At 35.6% G+C, this 17801-nt stretch overlaps 1 long non-coding RNA gene across 1 annotated transcript; it reads right to left on the bottom strand.

Annotated features, from left to right (window-relative positions):
• Window positions 1–2036: 2036 nt before the first annotated feature.
• On the bottom strand, window positions 2037–16647 carry LOC138349034 (uncharacterized). Its single transcript, XR_011221563.1, has 2 exons — window positions 16420–16647; window positions 2037–2310 (listed from the first exon to the last, which is right to left on the bottom strand). It is a non-coding gene; the product is annotated as an uncharacterized lncRNA (long non-coding RNA).
• Between the last annotated feature and the right edge of the window lie 1154 nt (window positions 16648–17801).

Genomic DNA, 17801 nt, shown 5'->3' with positions numbered 1-17801 from the left:
AACTCACCTACCGGTGTAGTTACTATGAAAGGTTCATTTAGAATATCGGGTAAATTGTAAAAAACTTTAACTACGAAGGGAGTAGCAACATATAATGTAACACACATATGAAGTATAGCATAAAAATTAATAGGGAATACTTTTAACATATCGGTTACCTCATCGGAAGAAGTCTCTTTCTCACCTCTAGAGCGAAGAGCGTAAAAGCAATTCTTCTTCAGATCATCAACATTAGAACAACTAGCTTTAACGCTACCTCTGTCTTGCCCCTTCACATTTAGGCAATCCCTAACCTTGTGACCATTCTTTCCACACCAAAGAAACTGTCTGTCCCAATAAGGTAATTATCATAATGCTTCTTGCTACACTTTCCACAAGTTGGCTTCTTGCTTAGTGATCTTGTACCTCTACCCTTTTTGAGACTTAGGGTTAGACACCCTATCATCAAGGGCTTTTCGAAATTTTTTAAGGAACTTGATTAGAAAACCTCTACTTAAACCTAGGTTTGTCTTGGATATCAAGCCTTCCCTTTGAAGAACCACCATAAAAAAGAGTTTGCCCTCTTGGCATCATTACTTTTTCTAATAGCCCTTGTCTCTTTCACTTGTTAAGCATGAACCATGATAAGAGAAATGTTCATATTGGCATGTAGCATAGATTAATTACATTCTTACTTCAAGTAATCTAACACTCCTATTAGAAAGTGGAAACCAAAGAAGGCGCATACTTTGACAATTTAGTTAATTTAAAAGAGTGTTCAAGTATGCTCATTCCTCCTTGACGAAGGTTGAAGAATTCTACCATTGGCTTCCCTCTTTTCTCTAGGAAAGAACCTATCAAGAAAACCCTTCTTGAAAACCTCCCAATTCATTGGTCCACCTCTTAAAGGCCTATTTTCTCTTTATTGGATGTACCATGTTTGGGCCACATATTTGAGTTGGTAAGTGGCCAAATCGACCTTCTCACTAGTAGTCAACCCCATAGCATAGAGGATCTTGTAGGTTACCTCAATTAAATAATGGGTGTCTTCCTCAACATTGGATCCATAGAAAGTAGGTGGATTCATCCTAGTGAAATCCCTCAAACGAGAGGCCATGGTGCCAACATGTTTATTTCCTCGGGTACAACCTCCCAGTTAGCATTGGCTGTCATGCATTCAGCTTGAGTAGTGACATCCTCTTCTTGTGTTGTAATGGATTGGTAAATTTGGTGAAAGGAAACCCTTATGTCACAAATCATCAAAAGTAGAGGATTGACCAGAACATTGTTATCATTAACAACTTCTTCAAGAGGAGGAACTTGATTTGCTTGGGGAGGAAATCTCCCATTGGCAATATCTTCATCAAGTACTTGAGCGGATGTTCTTTGAGTATTTATTGCCTATCATCACAATAAAAAAATTAGATTATAAGGCCAGATAGATACAAGAATCTCGAGGTACGATATTGGATTTCCAAGAAAAGGATAGTTTCCTAAGAATCATAGAACTTCTCACGCTAGAGAGTGGGGTGATTCACAATAATGAACAAAAATCTTCATAGACATGGTTAAGTGATACATCGAATCTTCATTTATTCAAGCTCATACTCTGATACCAAGCTTGTCACATCTGGGGAGCACCCCCTAGACGTAACAAGTGTCGTCGTCCTCTTTGAGGACTAAGACTACTCTTTTACCTTATATCATTACATTCATAGGTTGTTATTTGTAAAAAAATTTAAAACATTTCTTTTTCTATATTGAGGTTTACATAGACCTCTACCATACAGACAATATATATTCATATCGAGTATACATAGAACCTTCGTATATGTAGATTATTTAGTCTTTTACTGTTATTGTGCACGCGCACATACACACACACATACACACACAAACAAACACACAAACATACACACACACATACACACACAAACAAACACACAAACATACACACACACACACACATACACACACAAACACACACACAAACAAACACACACACACACAAACACAAACACACACACACACACACACATATATATATATATAAGATATAACATAGTCATAAAACATGATTTCACATCTCATAACCATCTAAACAACAGTATACCAATTGGGCATAGCCAATACAACAATAAAATAGGAGCCAGAGATATAATATGCAATCATTAGTACTCAATTGAAATAAATGAACATAATATTTTCAATACTAGAACAACATCAATAGATTGATATTTGCATTGCCCGCGGAAAGTGAGGACCTTCCCAACATGGATGTCTGAGAATTCCACGTCTTTCTTCAAAGTTTTCTTAAAATCCCTTCAATGACTGGAACCAATAATGTTGGGGGGAAAGGGAGAAAAATGAGGTTAGTACATCATTTATACTAAGTATGAGACAATATGAACACAAATCATGAACTCATGCTCAAAAGGGAGATTTTATTTAAGTATGTAATTTCCTTTGTATAACCTTCATGCACATACAAGAAGGACATACCAATCAATAAGTCATACTCATTAAATGAAGATCATGTGCATTACAACAACACCAATACTAAGTCTAGTCAAGTCAATAAGCATATAAACATACTTGCCCGTGTAAACAAGACAACTCTATCATCATGTTATAACATCAACAAGCAAGGATAAAAGTTCATTTCAACATAACCAAAGCAAGACAGTTTACTCATGAACCATCATTAAGTTTACTAGTGCAATGACTTAGCGAAGCCCCATAACATTACTCTATAAAATAAACCTAACAATAATCATAATTAATGTCGAACTTCACATAGCATGTCATTAGAATTAAAAATAATCATACTTTTAGCATTAGAGACCAAACATATATTCAAAGTGAATTCAACATCATAAGGTGCCATAAAAATGTAAGATAATCATATGTATAAAATTTATATTTGTAAGTATATACATACATAAGAACGTCCTTCTAAGACTTCCCTTAAGTCTAACTAGTGTAATGTATAGGTATAGTCCCATACCTTTACCTAGACTAAGTCAAACCTGTCAAATTATCTTAGGTAGAGTCCATTTTATTACTTTATTTTACTTTCGGAAAAATCTAGCCTTAAACCAAATAGACCACATGAGCCAATGTGGAATCCGGAGTTAGAGAACCCTACACCGAAGTAAGGTGGACTAGTTTCTAACGTAGTACCAAAACATCAACATAGCAACTGTGTGGATCCACTAGCTACTATTCCTATGGAATAAACATAGTTCAAGAACTAGGCGATATAGTTTGGACCCTCTTCATTCTACATGCCGTGTAGTGTCCAATCTTAAGAGTACATTAGTCATCCTACCTTCCCTATGTAGGAAGTGACACTCCTCACTCTAGTTCACTCAGTTCTAAGCTAGAGTCCCTTTTGAAATGTCGTTAGTACCTTTATTAATCATCATTCCTTAATGTAGGTCATAGGGTCTATCCCTTGTATGTAATCATCATCATATCTCTATAAGAATTGCATAAGAATACATTTTATTAAAATCTTCACATGTCAGATTAGCACATGTACATCACTATATCATAGTAAGGCACATAGGTACTTCATCACCAACCTTATAACAATAAATCTTAAGCATATTATCACAATCACATAATAAAGATATTTCAACTTAACATCATACCAACTCAATCAACCTTAATATAAGGTATATTTCAATACAACACCATCACTTAATCAGAAGTTTCCATAATTGGAGTAAAGAATAGAGATCACAAGATTTACTCAATCTCGTTCATAATTCCATCATCAAGATACTACAGTCAACCCTCAACTCAACAAAAATGGGTATAATTTAATCACACCATAATACATCACAACAAGGAAAATTGAATCATTATACAACAAATCATCACTAGTTCATAGCCTAGAATTAGAGACTTAGGTGATGTTCATAACCTACTTCACAATCTAGGTCAGTTGCCCAAGAAACTACCATGGTAGCACTGCAATTAATCTCAATCTATTCATATATTCGAACAATAACATCATAGGATGGTAATTATCACATAAAAAAGACAATTACATCAATAGTAGATAGTTGAATTCAACATAAAACCTATGATTAAGGGGTATAGCTCATATTCTACACACTAGACCAATCCATAAAGAAATAAGATAATTGAGTTATAATACATATTAATATATTCATAATATCAAAAATAAATCATAAAAAAGAAATTCACAATATCAATTTCCCATTAGATGAAAACTGAGTTGAATTTAATACTTTTTAAATCAATTTAATGGAACCCTTTTGGGAAAGATGTTCGAAGGTAAAAGGAATTCCATACCTAAATATTTGATGAAGATTGATTGATAAACTTGGTCTTTAGAAGCTCTATAAACTCTTGAATTTGACGTTCTATGGTGTTCTTCTACTCGGGAGAGAGAAAGAAGAATGAAGGAGGAGAATTCGGGTTTTTTAAATTATGAGGGCTTAGTTAGATTAATTAAGTTAGCGTCTTTATAAAGGTCATTAATCAACATAATTAGTCCTCCCTTAACAACTAAATAATTAACTAAACACAATTAAATAATTTAACTAAACTAAAAATGATCACCAAAACCAGTGGTCTCACAGACGAGACCACACTGATGTCTCATGTGTCAATCGATGACTACAGTACCCTCCATCCTGTTGGTTCCTCGTTTACGTCAGAGACTGGTTAAAATCGTTTCTTTTCTAAATATTCTAAGTGTCCAATGAAGGAGGCAATCAACGGCCCGTTGATTGGACCACTATACGTTGATGGCAATTTGTTTGTGAAAACTGCCTAAGGAAGCATTCTATGCAATTTTAAGGGTCCTCCTCAAGGGCCCCTATGGAGTCATACCGGATGTTTTGATTGTGAATTAACCATTCCACTAAATTCATTATTTTCTGACTCCTAAAACATATGCAAATAGGCTAAGGCACAACAACACCTCATTGAACTAGTTTCTAGAAATCCTGGACGTTCCCTGCCGTTTTGATTCCTCAACTTACTAATTACATATATTCATTATTTTATAACCTTAAAATAGTGCGGAAACCTTTTATGTTTGGATTTAGAACATGTGTTAGACCTCTAGAGTATAACATATTTACACATAGCAACTCAAAACATCATTTTCTACATATGAGATCTCAACATCACAACATGAGGAGTTTCCTTTTCAATAACATCATAATCTCAAAAAGACATAACGAGTCCCTAATGCAAAAAATTATTTCAAAACATATTAACATGCTCAATGCCAATTTATAACGTCAACAACATACCAAATTACATCAAATAAGTGCAAATAAAGCAAAATAGTATTTTCCATAAATATTAATTTTAGCTTAAACCTTTTACCATGAATATGGCTATTATTGCAAAACAAATCAAATTAAAATTTTCTCATTATTTTAATTTTAAAAAGGAACAACTATCCTCAATGAGCAAAGCGATGAGGATAATGGGACTTTATGTCGGCCTCGGCCTCCCATATTGCTCCGTTAATTAGGTGGTTTCTCCATAAAACTTTTATACATGCCACCTCTTTTTTCCTCGACTTCTACACTTCATAATCAAGAACTTTCACCGAAACCTCTTCAAAGGAGAGATTCTCATCCACTCCTGCACCTTCAATAGGAAAAAGGGACTCGGGGTCACCAATGCACTTCTTAAGCATGCATACATGGAAAACTGGGTTAACCGAATCTAGCTCACTAGGTAATATCAACTCATATGCAACCTTGCCAACCCTTTGCAAAATCACATAGGGATCCACATAACGAGGACAAAGTTTCCCTTCTTGCCAAATCTCACTAACCTTTTCATGGGTGAAACTTGCAAATACACTCTATAATCTTCTTCAAATTCTAACTCTCATCTCCTATTATCGGCATAAGACTTTTTCCAGCTGTAGGATGTTTGCAACTAATTCCTTTTAAAATAAACATTATCCAAGGTATTAAAGATCAAGTAGGCACCATGAAATGAAGACTCACCAACTTCAAAACAACCAATCAGATATGTACGTCTCCCACCATTCAAAACTTCAAATTGAGCCATGGCTATAGACGAATAGTAACTATTGTTATTAGAGAATTGCAGCAAAGGAAAGTGCTCATCGAAACTTCCTTGAAATGTATCACACAAGATATAATCATATCCTCAAGGATTTGAATAATATGCTCCGCTTGATCATCCGGTTAGGGATGAAAAGCGGTGTTTCACTTTACTCTTGTACCCAACCCTTTTTTAAACGATCTCCAAAACATAGATGTGAATTGTGTGCACCTCTCTAATATTATGGATAATGGAATACCATGGTGACTCACAATCTTATCTATATAGATATTGGAAAAATCGTCTGCCGAGTAAGTGGACTTAACGGGAATAAAGTGAGTGGACTTAGTCATCCTACCCACCACAACTTATATAGAGTCGTTTTTCCTTCATGTTCGAGGAAAACCCATTATAAATTCCATATTAATGTCTTAGCACTTCCAAGTAGGAACTTGGATTCTTAAAGTGAACTAACTGTTTTTTGGTGCTCGGCTTTGACTTGATTGAAATTTGTACACTTTGCTACAAATTCTGCTATGTCCTTTTTCAAGATATCCAACCAAAAAACACTTCTCTAAGGTCATGGAATATCTTAGTAGATCCAAAATGAATCGAATTACATGAACCATGACCTTCCTCTAGGATCATATTTCTCAAATCATCAACAGTTGGCACACACAATCTCCCTTGATACCTTAAAACACCCCTTTCCCCTAAGGAGAATGACTAATTAAGCTTACAATGAACCGATTCCCTTAACTCCATCAATAATCTGTCGAAGTGTTGTTTAAATTTCACCTCAACCATCAATAAAGATTCAGAGTTATGATGGACCATAAACCCAAAATTAGAAGAATATTAAAATTGAACACCTAAACGAGCCAACCATGGATATCTTTAATTACGTTTTTCTTTCCCTCGTTAATATGAGACACAGCGCCCATAATCATATGACTTAGAAAACCGTAACCACGTTGGCATGCCCAGTATGTTATTGAACTCTCACTTCGTAATCTTTCAACTATTTCAACCACCTATTTTTTTTTTGAGATTCAACTCTTTTTAAGTAAACATATATTGAAGACTATTCTGGTTGGAATACACATCAACATGAACACCATATAATGCCTCCATATTTTCATGGAAAACACCACGACGTCAATCTAAAGATCATGAGGTTGTTAGTTCTTCTCATGGTTCTTACGTTATCTGGAAGCATAGTCTATAAATTTACAATGTTACATAATGACACAAACCAATACCACTAGGGATTCATCACAATGTACAACTAAACCCTTAGTATCCTCCATTAAAGTCCACTCTGGAGCGGTGGCAAAACTATCTTTCAAGATCTGAAAGCTTCTCTCACATTCCTCCGACCACTAAAATTTCACATTCTTTAGTGTCAAAGTAGTCAAACGAGATGGAATGGATGCAAAACCATCCACAAACCTGTTATAGTACTCAGCTAGACCCAAGAAACTTCTTATAATTATTGGAGCCAAAGGTCAAGAAAATTTCTAAGCACCTCAATTTTTATTTGGATCAAGATCCACACCGTCAGTAGAGATGACATGAGAAAGAAATGCTACCGACATCAACCAAAACTCACATTTGCTATACTTGGCAAAAAATTGTTTTCCATTAAGATTTATAAAACCACTCTCAAATGACCCATATGATCACCCGTATTTTTCGAATAGACCAATATGTCATCTATGAAAACAATCACAAAGGCATATAGGTAGTTTCATAATACCCTAATCATTAGATCCATAAATATCATTGGGGCATTGGTGAACCCAAAAAAATCATTATAAACTCATAGTGACCATTTCTTGTCCAAAAGGCTATTTTGGGAATATCTTCATCTCTCCCACTAAGTTAGTAGTATCCGAAACTTCAGTGAAATTTTTCAAAGTAGATTGCCTATTTGACTTAATCAAACAAGTTGTCAATCCAAGGGAGAGGATACTTATTCTAAATGATTGCTTTGTTAAATTGTCGGTAATTGATACACATCCTAAGGGACCCATTCTTCTCCTTCAGGAATAATAGTGGAGCACCCCATGGGGAAATACTAGGATGAATGAAGCCTTTTTCTAGTAAATCCTTGAGTTGAGCCTTCAACTCTTTCAATTCGGCCGGAGCAATCCGATAAGGAGTAACTTAAATGGGATATGTATCCTGTATCAACTCAATACAAAAATCAATATCTCGTTCGGGAAGGATTCCGGGAAGATCATGGAGTAAGACCTCCAGAAATTCCCTCATTATGGGGATTAACTCAATTGGTGGAACATCGGAGTGTAAAAACATTGAATCCTAAATAAGAATTTTCTGACACGTTGAGGCACACAACATTTTCAACAAAGTTTTTACACAACCACAATCTAGCTTCCAAGGGAAGTAACTACGTACTATCGAGGAGGCAAATTCTGTTAATTTAGTCCCAAGGTAAAGACCCACTCCCGAATTTCTTTATGCAACTACGAACGAGAATACAAAGTAAATGGAAATTGGAATACTTTTCTTAATAATGTGAAGTGGTGTTGTTGTGAGACTTGCCAATGTAGCCTATACTTTATAGCCCGATCACTAACCTTGTGTGAGTAAAAGAAAAGAGAATTTGGAAGAGATAGGGAGTTTGGGAAGTAAATAATCTGAGGAGTGAGTGGTATGAAATTTGGAGAGGTTAAATTAGAGTGAAATATGAAACAAATGGTTCAATAAAAAAGTCATGGAAGGGAATTTTAATATAAATTGAAAGAGTGAAAGAATTTTAAAGCATGTGTCTTTTAATATGATCGGCCGTGTTAGGTCGAATCACTGGTAGATTTAGATCAACGAAACACCGTCAATGGGCTATAGATTAATTGATGGTCCATCGATTGGGAACGTAGATCAAGCAAGACTTCAAAAAAAATGAAACAAACCTGGGATCTACAAACACTATCGACGTTCCGTTAACGAGGTCCATGGATGTATGAACTAGACCATTTTCTGTAGGTTTATGTTTTTGCATCCTGAACATGTTGCGCCAATAAGGCCATTATTTTTGTCTATTTTTGGACACTTTTTAAGAAATGGACACAATAATTAATACTCTCTAGCCAACATAAGCACACAAGAAAAAATGAAATAATAGGAACAACTAAACAAGACTACGATTAATTATTCAAGGAAAACAAAACCTATAGTTTGTTAGAGCGTACAACTTGGGTTGTCTCCCAAGAAACACTTGATTGAACATCGTTCCATGACGCAGGTTTCTTGATTACTCAAACTTCATCCAGATGATAGGCTTTCACCAATTCATGAATACTCTCTACATGCCCCATATAAGTCTTTATCCTTTTTTCCGTTGACTCTGAACCTTGCATCTTCCTTGATTTCAAGATACACCCTTATATGTGGGAACACTTTAGAAATGAGGAATGGCCCAATCCATTTGGACTTATGTTTTCCCGAAAACAAGTGCAACCTAATGTTAAGTAGAAGCACCAAATCACCAATCACTAATTCTTGCTTTTTGATTCTTTTGTAATTCTATCTCTTCATCTTCTCCTTATAGACGTCTGAGCTTTCACACGCCTTTAGGAAAAACTCATCAAGATTATTCAACTCATTGAGTCTTTGTTCTGATGCGCTTGTCCATTATAACTTCAGTTTCTTCATTGCCCACATCGACTTGTGCCCTAGCTCGACCGACAAGTGACAAGCCTTCCCATATACATGTTGGTGTGGAGACATACCTATGGGAGTATTATATATAGTTCGGAAGGCCCAAAGAGTGTTATTTCACCTCTTTTACCAATTAGTTCTATTGACATTCCCCGATTTTAAAAAAAAAATCTAAGTAATCCCCTGATTACACACCTAAACTTGCCCGCTAGTATGTGGGTGGTAAGGAGTAGCCATATTGTTATGAACACCATATTTTTCTAGCAACAGTTTGAATAGTTTATTACAGAAGTGTGAACCACTATGACTAATAATAGCCCTTGGTGTACTAAATCAGGAGAAGGCATTCTTCTTCAGGAATGCAATGACACTTTCTCCTTCATTGTTTGGGGGCACAATTGCTTCCACTCATTTTGACACATAGTCAACAACCACTAGAATCTACTTCATCCTATGATGACTCAAAAATGGGCCCATGAAGTTAATGCCCCATAAAATAAATAGCTCAATCACCAAAATGAGATTCAATAAAAGCTCTTGTCTCCTTGAAATTCCTCTATCTCGGTGGCACTGATCACATGAATTGGAGAAATCATGAGTATTATTGTTTATGGTTGGAAAATAATAACCACAATGCAAGATCTTATGCGCAATTCAGATACCACTATAGTTCATACCCACAGTCAAAGAATGACAAGCCTCCGAGACAATAAACATCTCAACCTTGACTATATAACCACGATTAATCCCATCGGCACAACTCCGATATATGTAAGGCTCATTCCAAAAAACTTTTTCACTTCATGCTTGAACAACTTCCTAAGGTGGAACGTAATGCCTGATGGTACTAAATCACTTGCCAGATAGTCTGCAAAGTCTACGAACCATGGGATCAAATCCTCAGACGCGACCAATACATCTTCATCGGGGAATGGATAATCAATTTCAACATTTTATCCCAATTCACGCATAGATTTATTCTCCAATCTAGACCACTGGTAGGAATCTCGATTCTAAGTCCCCTTTCTATATATAACTCAAAATCAAACTCATGCAGCAATAGTACCCATCTGATCAACCATGGATTTTAATCCTTCTTTGCCATCAAGAACCTCTAAGTAGAATGGTCGTTATGCACTATGGCCCTCTTGCCAAGCAAAAAGGAGAAAAATTTCTCAAATGCAAACACCACAAGAAGAAGTTCTTATTCCGTTACTGTGTAGTTCTTTTGGTCCTAATTAAGGATTTAATCGCATAATAGAAGGGGTGATGAGTTTTATCCCTTCTCTTCCCAAATACCACACAAAGTTCTACTCCAATCGTATCACACATCACCTTGATGTCTTATTTAAATCTGGACAAATAATAATGGGCGCAGACACCACTTCTTTTTCAACTTTCCAAATGCTTGCGAACAGTACTCATCGATATAGAACTTACATTGCCTCTCAAGAAATATGCACAAAAGGGTGTGCAATTTTTAAAAAAATCCTTAATGAACCTCCAATAAAGGCCAGCATGCCCAAGGAAAATTCTAACACCTTTGACATAGATGGGTGGAAGAAGCCTCTCTATTACCTCCACCTTGTCTTGATCAACCTCTATACCCTTCTCTAAGATGTGATGGCCCAATATTATGCCTTCTTTAACCATAAAGTGAAATTTTCCAAATTTAATACCAAATTACAATCTTCACAAATCGTTAGCAACTCAACCAAATTATTCAAAAATAGCTCAAATGAGTCACCAACTATAGAAATATTATCCATGAATACCTCAATAGTGTCCTCCACCATATCAGAGAATATCGACATCATACAACGCTGGAAGGTAGCCGATGTATTACTAACCCAAATGACATCCTTTTGAATGCAAAACTCCCATAGGGATAAGTCAATGTGGTTTCTTAATTTTCCAGAGAAATAGAGATCTTATTGTATCCCAAATAACCATCAACAAAGTAATATCAACCCTTCCTTGCGAGTCTTTCTGACATCTGATCCATGAAGTGCATGGGGAAATAGTCCTTTTTAGTTCAAGCATTCAACTTCTAGTAATCCATGCAAACTCTCAAACTAGTCACTGGCCACATTAAAACAAGCTCGTTTCTTTCAATAGGTTACCCAGTCATCGCCCCCTTCTTAAGCTACTTGGTGATCTCCTTTTTCACTACTTCTTGCATAGGTGGATTCAACCTTCTTTAGTGCTCAATACTCTGATTTTGATCTTGCATGAGTTAGATTTTTAGGGAAAAAATATCAGGAATGATCCATTAATATCCGCAATAGTATAACCAATAGCTCATTTGAATCTCTGCAACACTGCCACTTAGTACTCTACTTGTTGCCCATTTAACTTCGATGCAATTATTACTGGTAAATTGTCATTCCCACAAAAGAAAACATACCTCAAATGAGGTGGTAGAGCTTTAAGCTCTTATTTTAAGGCCTCTACAATAGATGTTCTTGGAGGTGGAGACTCTCGATGCTTCATATTTAACTCTAATTTCTTTGGTTTGGACGGATTTTTGTTTCGTTCAAGTGTAGCAACCAAATAATCATACCCTTCAATAGCATCACTAGCAAAACTTATGATGACCGCTGCTAATGCCTCAAAACCTAGTTACTCTTCAATTTTAACCTGAGATAAACTCTTAATCTTGTATGATACAACAGATACCGTTTGGATCTCACCATTCTACCTCATGGACCTATAAATGTTAAAAGTTGTTTCTTTATTGTTATCCTTATCTTCATTTGCTCCTTTTCCATAAGAACTAGTTCAAGCTCAGTAGAAAGGAATGGTCTTCCTAGAATGATGGGGACCTCAAAGTCAACCTCACAATCAAGAATCACAATATTGGCCGAAAAGATGAACGACTCCACTTTTACGAGTATATCATAGAGTATTCTCATAGTCCTCTTCATATTTTAATCACTCATCACTAACAACATCGTAGTGGGCTTTGGGTCTCCTAAAACATACTTCTTATAAATTTACAATGGCATAAGAATTGTGCTCTCTCAAAGACCACACAGTGACTTGGTAATGTGGAGAACCTCTATAGTACATAGAATAGTGACAGCACCCGGATCATCCTTCTTCTACACAAGAGACCTTTCAACAATAACACTATCATGTTGCATTCTCTCATTATCCTCAAAACTCACCGAACTCTTCTTTGTAACCATATCATTCATAAACTTAGCATAACCAGGCATTTTCTCCAAAGCTTTTATTAGCGGAACATTAATGGGAAGTTGTTTCAAATAGTGATAAATTGCCAATATTTACCATCTTCCATTTTCTTCACCAATTTCTATGAGAATGGTGGTGGAGGTCCAGGAATGGATACCACTTTCTGGGGTAATTCTTCTTCTTTGTATGGAGTTATACCCAAATCTTGTTTAGCTTCTATCACCTCCTATTCCTTTCTAATATCTTCTTCAACTACAGACGACCTAAATGGAGCAATTGTCTGCATACCTCCTCGAGTAGTGAATGTCAAGCAAGGACCATCATTCTTAGGATTCTGGATAGTGTTGCTTGGGAGAGAGATAGGTTGGCGTTTTTTCACAGTAGTAGAAACTGATTTATCTGTAGCTCAAGGTGCTTTATGGAGGCTGCATGTGCATCAACCATTTGTTCAATCCTTATATTTTTATCAGTCGCATCAACCTTTAGTTCACTCCCTGTATTTTTTATCAGTTGCATCAAACCTCCTCATCATGTTCTTCAACATAACCTAAACCTGCACCATACTACCTCCACCTCGAGCGACTTCTATACCACACTCATTGTAGAAATTCAAAAACTTCCGGTAAGTCACAACAAATTGAAGGAAAATATGGATTTTGTTGTATTTCTTATATGATGGTGTAATTATAACAATTCCTTTTTTTATTGGTATGCTCTAGCTATCCTATCAAGGAACACATGTGCAATGCATAGACAAGGTCCCATATCCTTTTCCATACTAATACACTTATCAAGTCATCCCTGTTAAGGGAATACACAACATACATCACATACATTTACCTTACATGCACATCTGGAGAGTATGAGATCAACCTTTCATTAGACACTATGACCCTTTACTACATTGTAAGAATCCATAATGTGTTAGTGTATGTGTACATTGGTCAACATGACCACATAATGGCTATCAACAACACTGAGGAAATCACCCTCTTAAGACCACAATGCACAACCAAGCATACACCACAAAACACAATTTAGCATAGGAGGAAAGCTAACGTCTTATTACACTTTAAGACTTCTAACATTAGCTATTCAAACATTCGCACTAGGTTTCATGTTATGGGTTCATAAATCCTTAACATTTAATTAATTGAAGCACCTATGCATGATCCTAACACAGATATACACATACTCATACAATAGTCGTAACCTTGATCACAACTATAATAGGAAGGTGTAAATAGGATTTACATAGCGTGATGATCATAGACACACATTTTATATATTCATTAAATTTACTTCATGGCGGCCATAGTCAACAAATATATATTGACAATAAAGTAAAACCGCCAGCATAATTGGACTATACTACACAATACCATACAAGGCTTCATCATAATACTATAACGAAGTAGAGAAGTTGAAGAGTAGAGCAATTCTTACCAATACATTAGCCTTTGGGAATCATTAACCATTACTAATCACTTATCAAAAATTAAAGTATAGGACAGTAGCTAAAGTACAATAATCATATATGAAGTCATGCATAAGCTATTACAAGACCAAGCTACAAACTAGTACAACATATCACCAACATGCTAGCGTATACAAGGAATTGAACCCTCCTAGATACTTATATTGGAAGTATAGGTTTAAAGACTAGGAAATATAAGGAGACCCATACAAAGCATGCCGAAAAATCTCATCTCTTGAGAGTAATGAACCTCCGTCCTTCCAGAAAAAAGGCATCAACGCTCATAACTAGCCTATCATGCTTAGTATAATATTCCATTACATTCAACTCATACGTCATGGAAGTTTTCTTCTAGTATGAGGACATCATTGCTCATTAGATTATATCTCATCTCATCATCAATATCTAGTATACAGTAATCTCAATGCTTTCATTGGAGTGTTCATAGAGACTTGTCACTTCATTAACTTTATACTCTCATAGGTGAGTACGTTTTAGTATTAACTTAGGCTCATTTGAGATTGGTCTAATCTTTCACATTAGCCTCTTTTCATGTTGTCACCACATTCATTAACTTTATCACATTTGCTTTTCATAATTACTTACCCCTTTTTCGTGAATGTTCATTTCATCATATGCCAATGAACTTGGCCATTTATTGTGTTTCACACTCTTACTTAACTATTCTAGGGTTACATTTCATTACATACATCTTATGTTCACTTACTTTTAAACGTATGCTAGACTTATAGGTTTATACATACAAGACATGAGGCTTCATTCATAGTTTGTTTAAGTAATTCATATCTTCCTATGATTTTGTGATACAAGACTTATGAATCTTGTGTGTATGCCAAGATCATCGATTTCGATCTATGTAGGCATCATTATTTTGAACATTTATTCACATGACTTATGTATGAATACAAAAATTGTGTAAGGGAACCTGATTTCGAATCTCTTGGACAACACTTACATTTTCATTTGTTTTAAATTGATCCATTCAGCTTTGGAACCCAAGATCAAGCCCCAACGCCTTCTCTTCATTTTCCCTTAATTTCTTTATTTTCCGTCCATGATGGACCAAGAGGATGTGAGATCGAACCCCCACAACCTCATTTTCTTTTATTCTCTTTTTCCTTAAATCGTTTTTGTTTGACTGAGAGGGTGTAGGATCAAACCCCCACAGTCCCACTTCAATTTTTCTGCTTAATTTCCTTTATTCATCCTAGATGTCGTGGGTTCAATTCACACATGTCTGGTCGAGAGGTTCTGGGTGCAAACCCCACACCTCAATTTTTTGTTTTTCATTATCTTCTTCATGTTTTGGTCAAGGCACATTGTTTCAAATCTCATATGCCACATTCTTTTTCTATCACATTATTTCTAAGATTTTTAACATGGTGAGGTCATGGGTTCGATTCTCAGTGACCTCACTTTTTTTAATTCATTTTTGCATAGCATGATTCACCACTTATCTTTGAAGAAAATCATCAACAAGATGATGGAAATTATGTACGTTTTTCAGCTCATTTTCATCAACGTTTACATGTTAGTTTTTAGGATAATTCATGGATCATTTAGTACATCTTTAGGTGCATTTTCATGAATTAATTTAGTTAATAGTTTCCATTCAAATCAGCCACATTATACATCATATGAACATCACGATTTATACAAGTTTGTGCATTAAAGAATACAACAATAACATATCATTTTCGAACATCAAACTAAGAGTATATGTCACTACTACACATTGCACACACACAAACACATTGTTTCGGAGAGCATGCTTAATATTCACATAACTCCGAACATACAAACGTGAACGTAATCATTACGAGAAAATAATACATCCGTAATTTCTACCAGCAAACATACCCAACCTACAAATCGATGGGAGCTAGAGACAGGGACATGCAACAGGGAACAACCCGAGTTTTTGAAATAGATTCATCTGAGTCCTAAGGGTATCTTGGGAAAGGGATCAAGAGTAAGAAAACCCATACCTTATTTTGATGTTCACACCTTGAACTTGCTGCCCAAGACCCTCTCCAAAATCACGTCCAAGTCTGAAAGCTTCAACACAAACTGCACGGAAAAACCCATACCTCTTTCCTAACATTTTTTGTTATGTTTTGTATATGTTTTTAATGTGCAAGTTCTTCAATTGTGAAAAACTTTTCGATGCTAATCAGTTCTTGTATTTAGGAAGAGAGAACCTGAAAATGAAAGAGAGATATTGACGTGAGAGAGAGAGTTAAAATGTGAAAGGTAGTTTAGGATTAGGTGGAGTAGTTTAGACTTGGTCAACTATGACTCTTTCAAGACATTAAAAATCTGATTTTACTCTTTCTTAAAGCATCTATTAAATATTAATTAATTTTTTTAATTTACCAATTTAAATAAAACAATTTAAATCATTGCTCCCACCTAGGTTCGACCTTGGGTGGAGCAAGAATTTGTTAAAAGGGCAATTTCTGCCCTCTCTTTCCAAAATACTCTTCCACCTTATTAATAAAATAATTAATTACATATTTAGGGTAATTATGATACTAACCTTATCTTGGAAAAATACAATATTACCCCTAGACACTCTAAACGTAAGATTTTTCTTAGAACCACAAAAAATCATCCTTAATAAACTCATTGAGAAAATCTTTTAACCATTGTAGGTAGCCTTAGTGGACCCTCTTTATTAAAGTGTAATGTGATTGGCTTATGAACTAGATATGGAACGTCTTCATGTACTCCATTATTGAAGTACTCTATGAGAAGAAAGGCTAGCACCGGGTGATTTAGTTTTTGGGATGTAGATCTAGTTAAGGATGAGATTAGAGTACAATGAAAACCTTCATATTCCTTAATCATGTGCCTACATGGGAGGTTTCCTAGTTCTACAATTGGCTCGGAGAACGAACCTCTAACAGATTTGATTCATGAATCCGGATTTCATGCATAGCTAGTATGGTCTATATTGGTTATTGCTATTCTCATCATATGGGGTACCCACTAGTATTGGAGAAGTTCTACGAAGTTTACATGGTGGTATGGGACTCTATATAGAAATTGCACGATTAGGATTTGATTATATTAGTTAGTGAGTTCCTAGTCTACTCCAAGACCATAACTGGAATCTCCTTATATGTTAAAGATAATGGCTTAAATTAGAAAGCATGTAAACGAATAATTACTTACATAGAGTAGTTTAAGGGTTTCTTAGTTAAGCTATGAAGGGGGCAGAGAAATGGTCGCTTCATGTCTTACCTAGGGAAGTCTTAAGAATAACTCTAGATAGGGTAAGTAAATTGATAAGCAGACATGACTCTAAATTTAGGTAGTCTTAAGGTTGTTTAGGTGAGGTTGCAGAGGGTGTATTGGCGGTCTCTTA

This window comes from Solanum lycopersicum, chromosome 6, assembly GCF_036512215.1.
Source record: "Solanum lycopersicum chromosome 6, SLM_r2.1".
NCBI classification, from domain to species: domain Eukaryota; kingdom Viridiplantae; phylum Streptophyta; class Magnoliopsida; order Solanales; family Solanaceae; genus Solanum; species Solanum lycopersicum.
The sequence above is the reverse complement of the archived record's forward strand: the minus strand, read 5'-3'. Positions and strand labels throughout refer to the sequence as shown.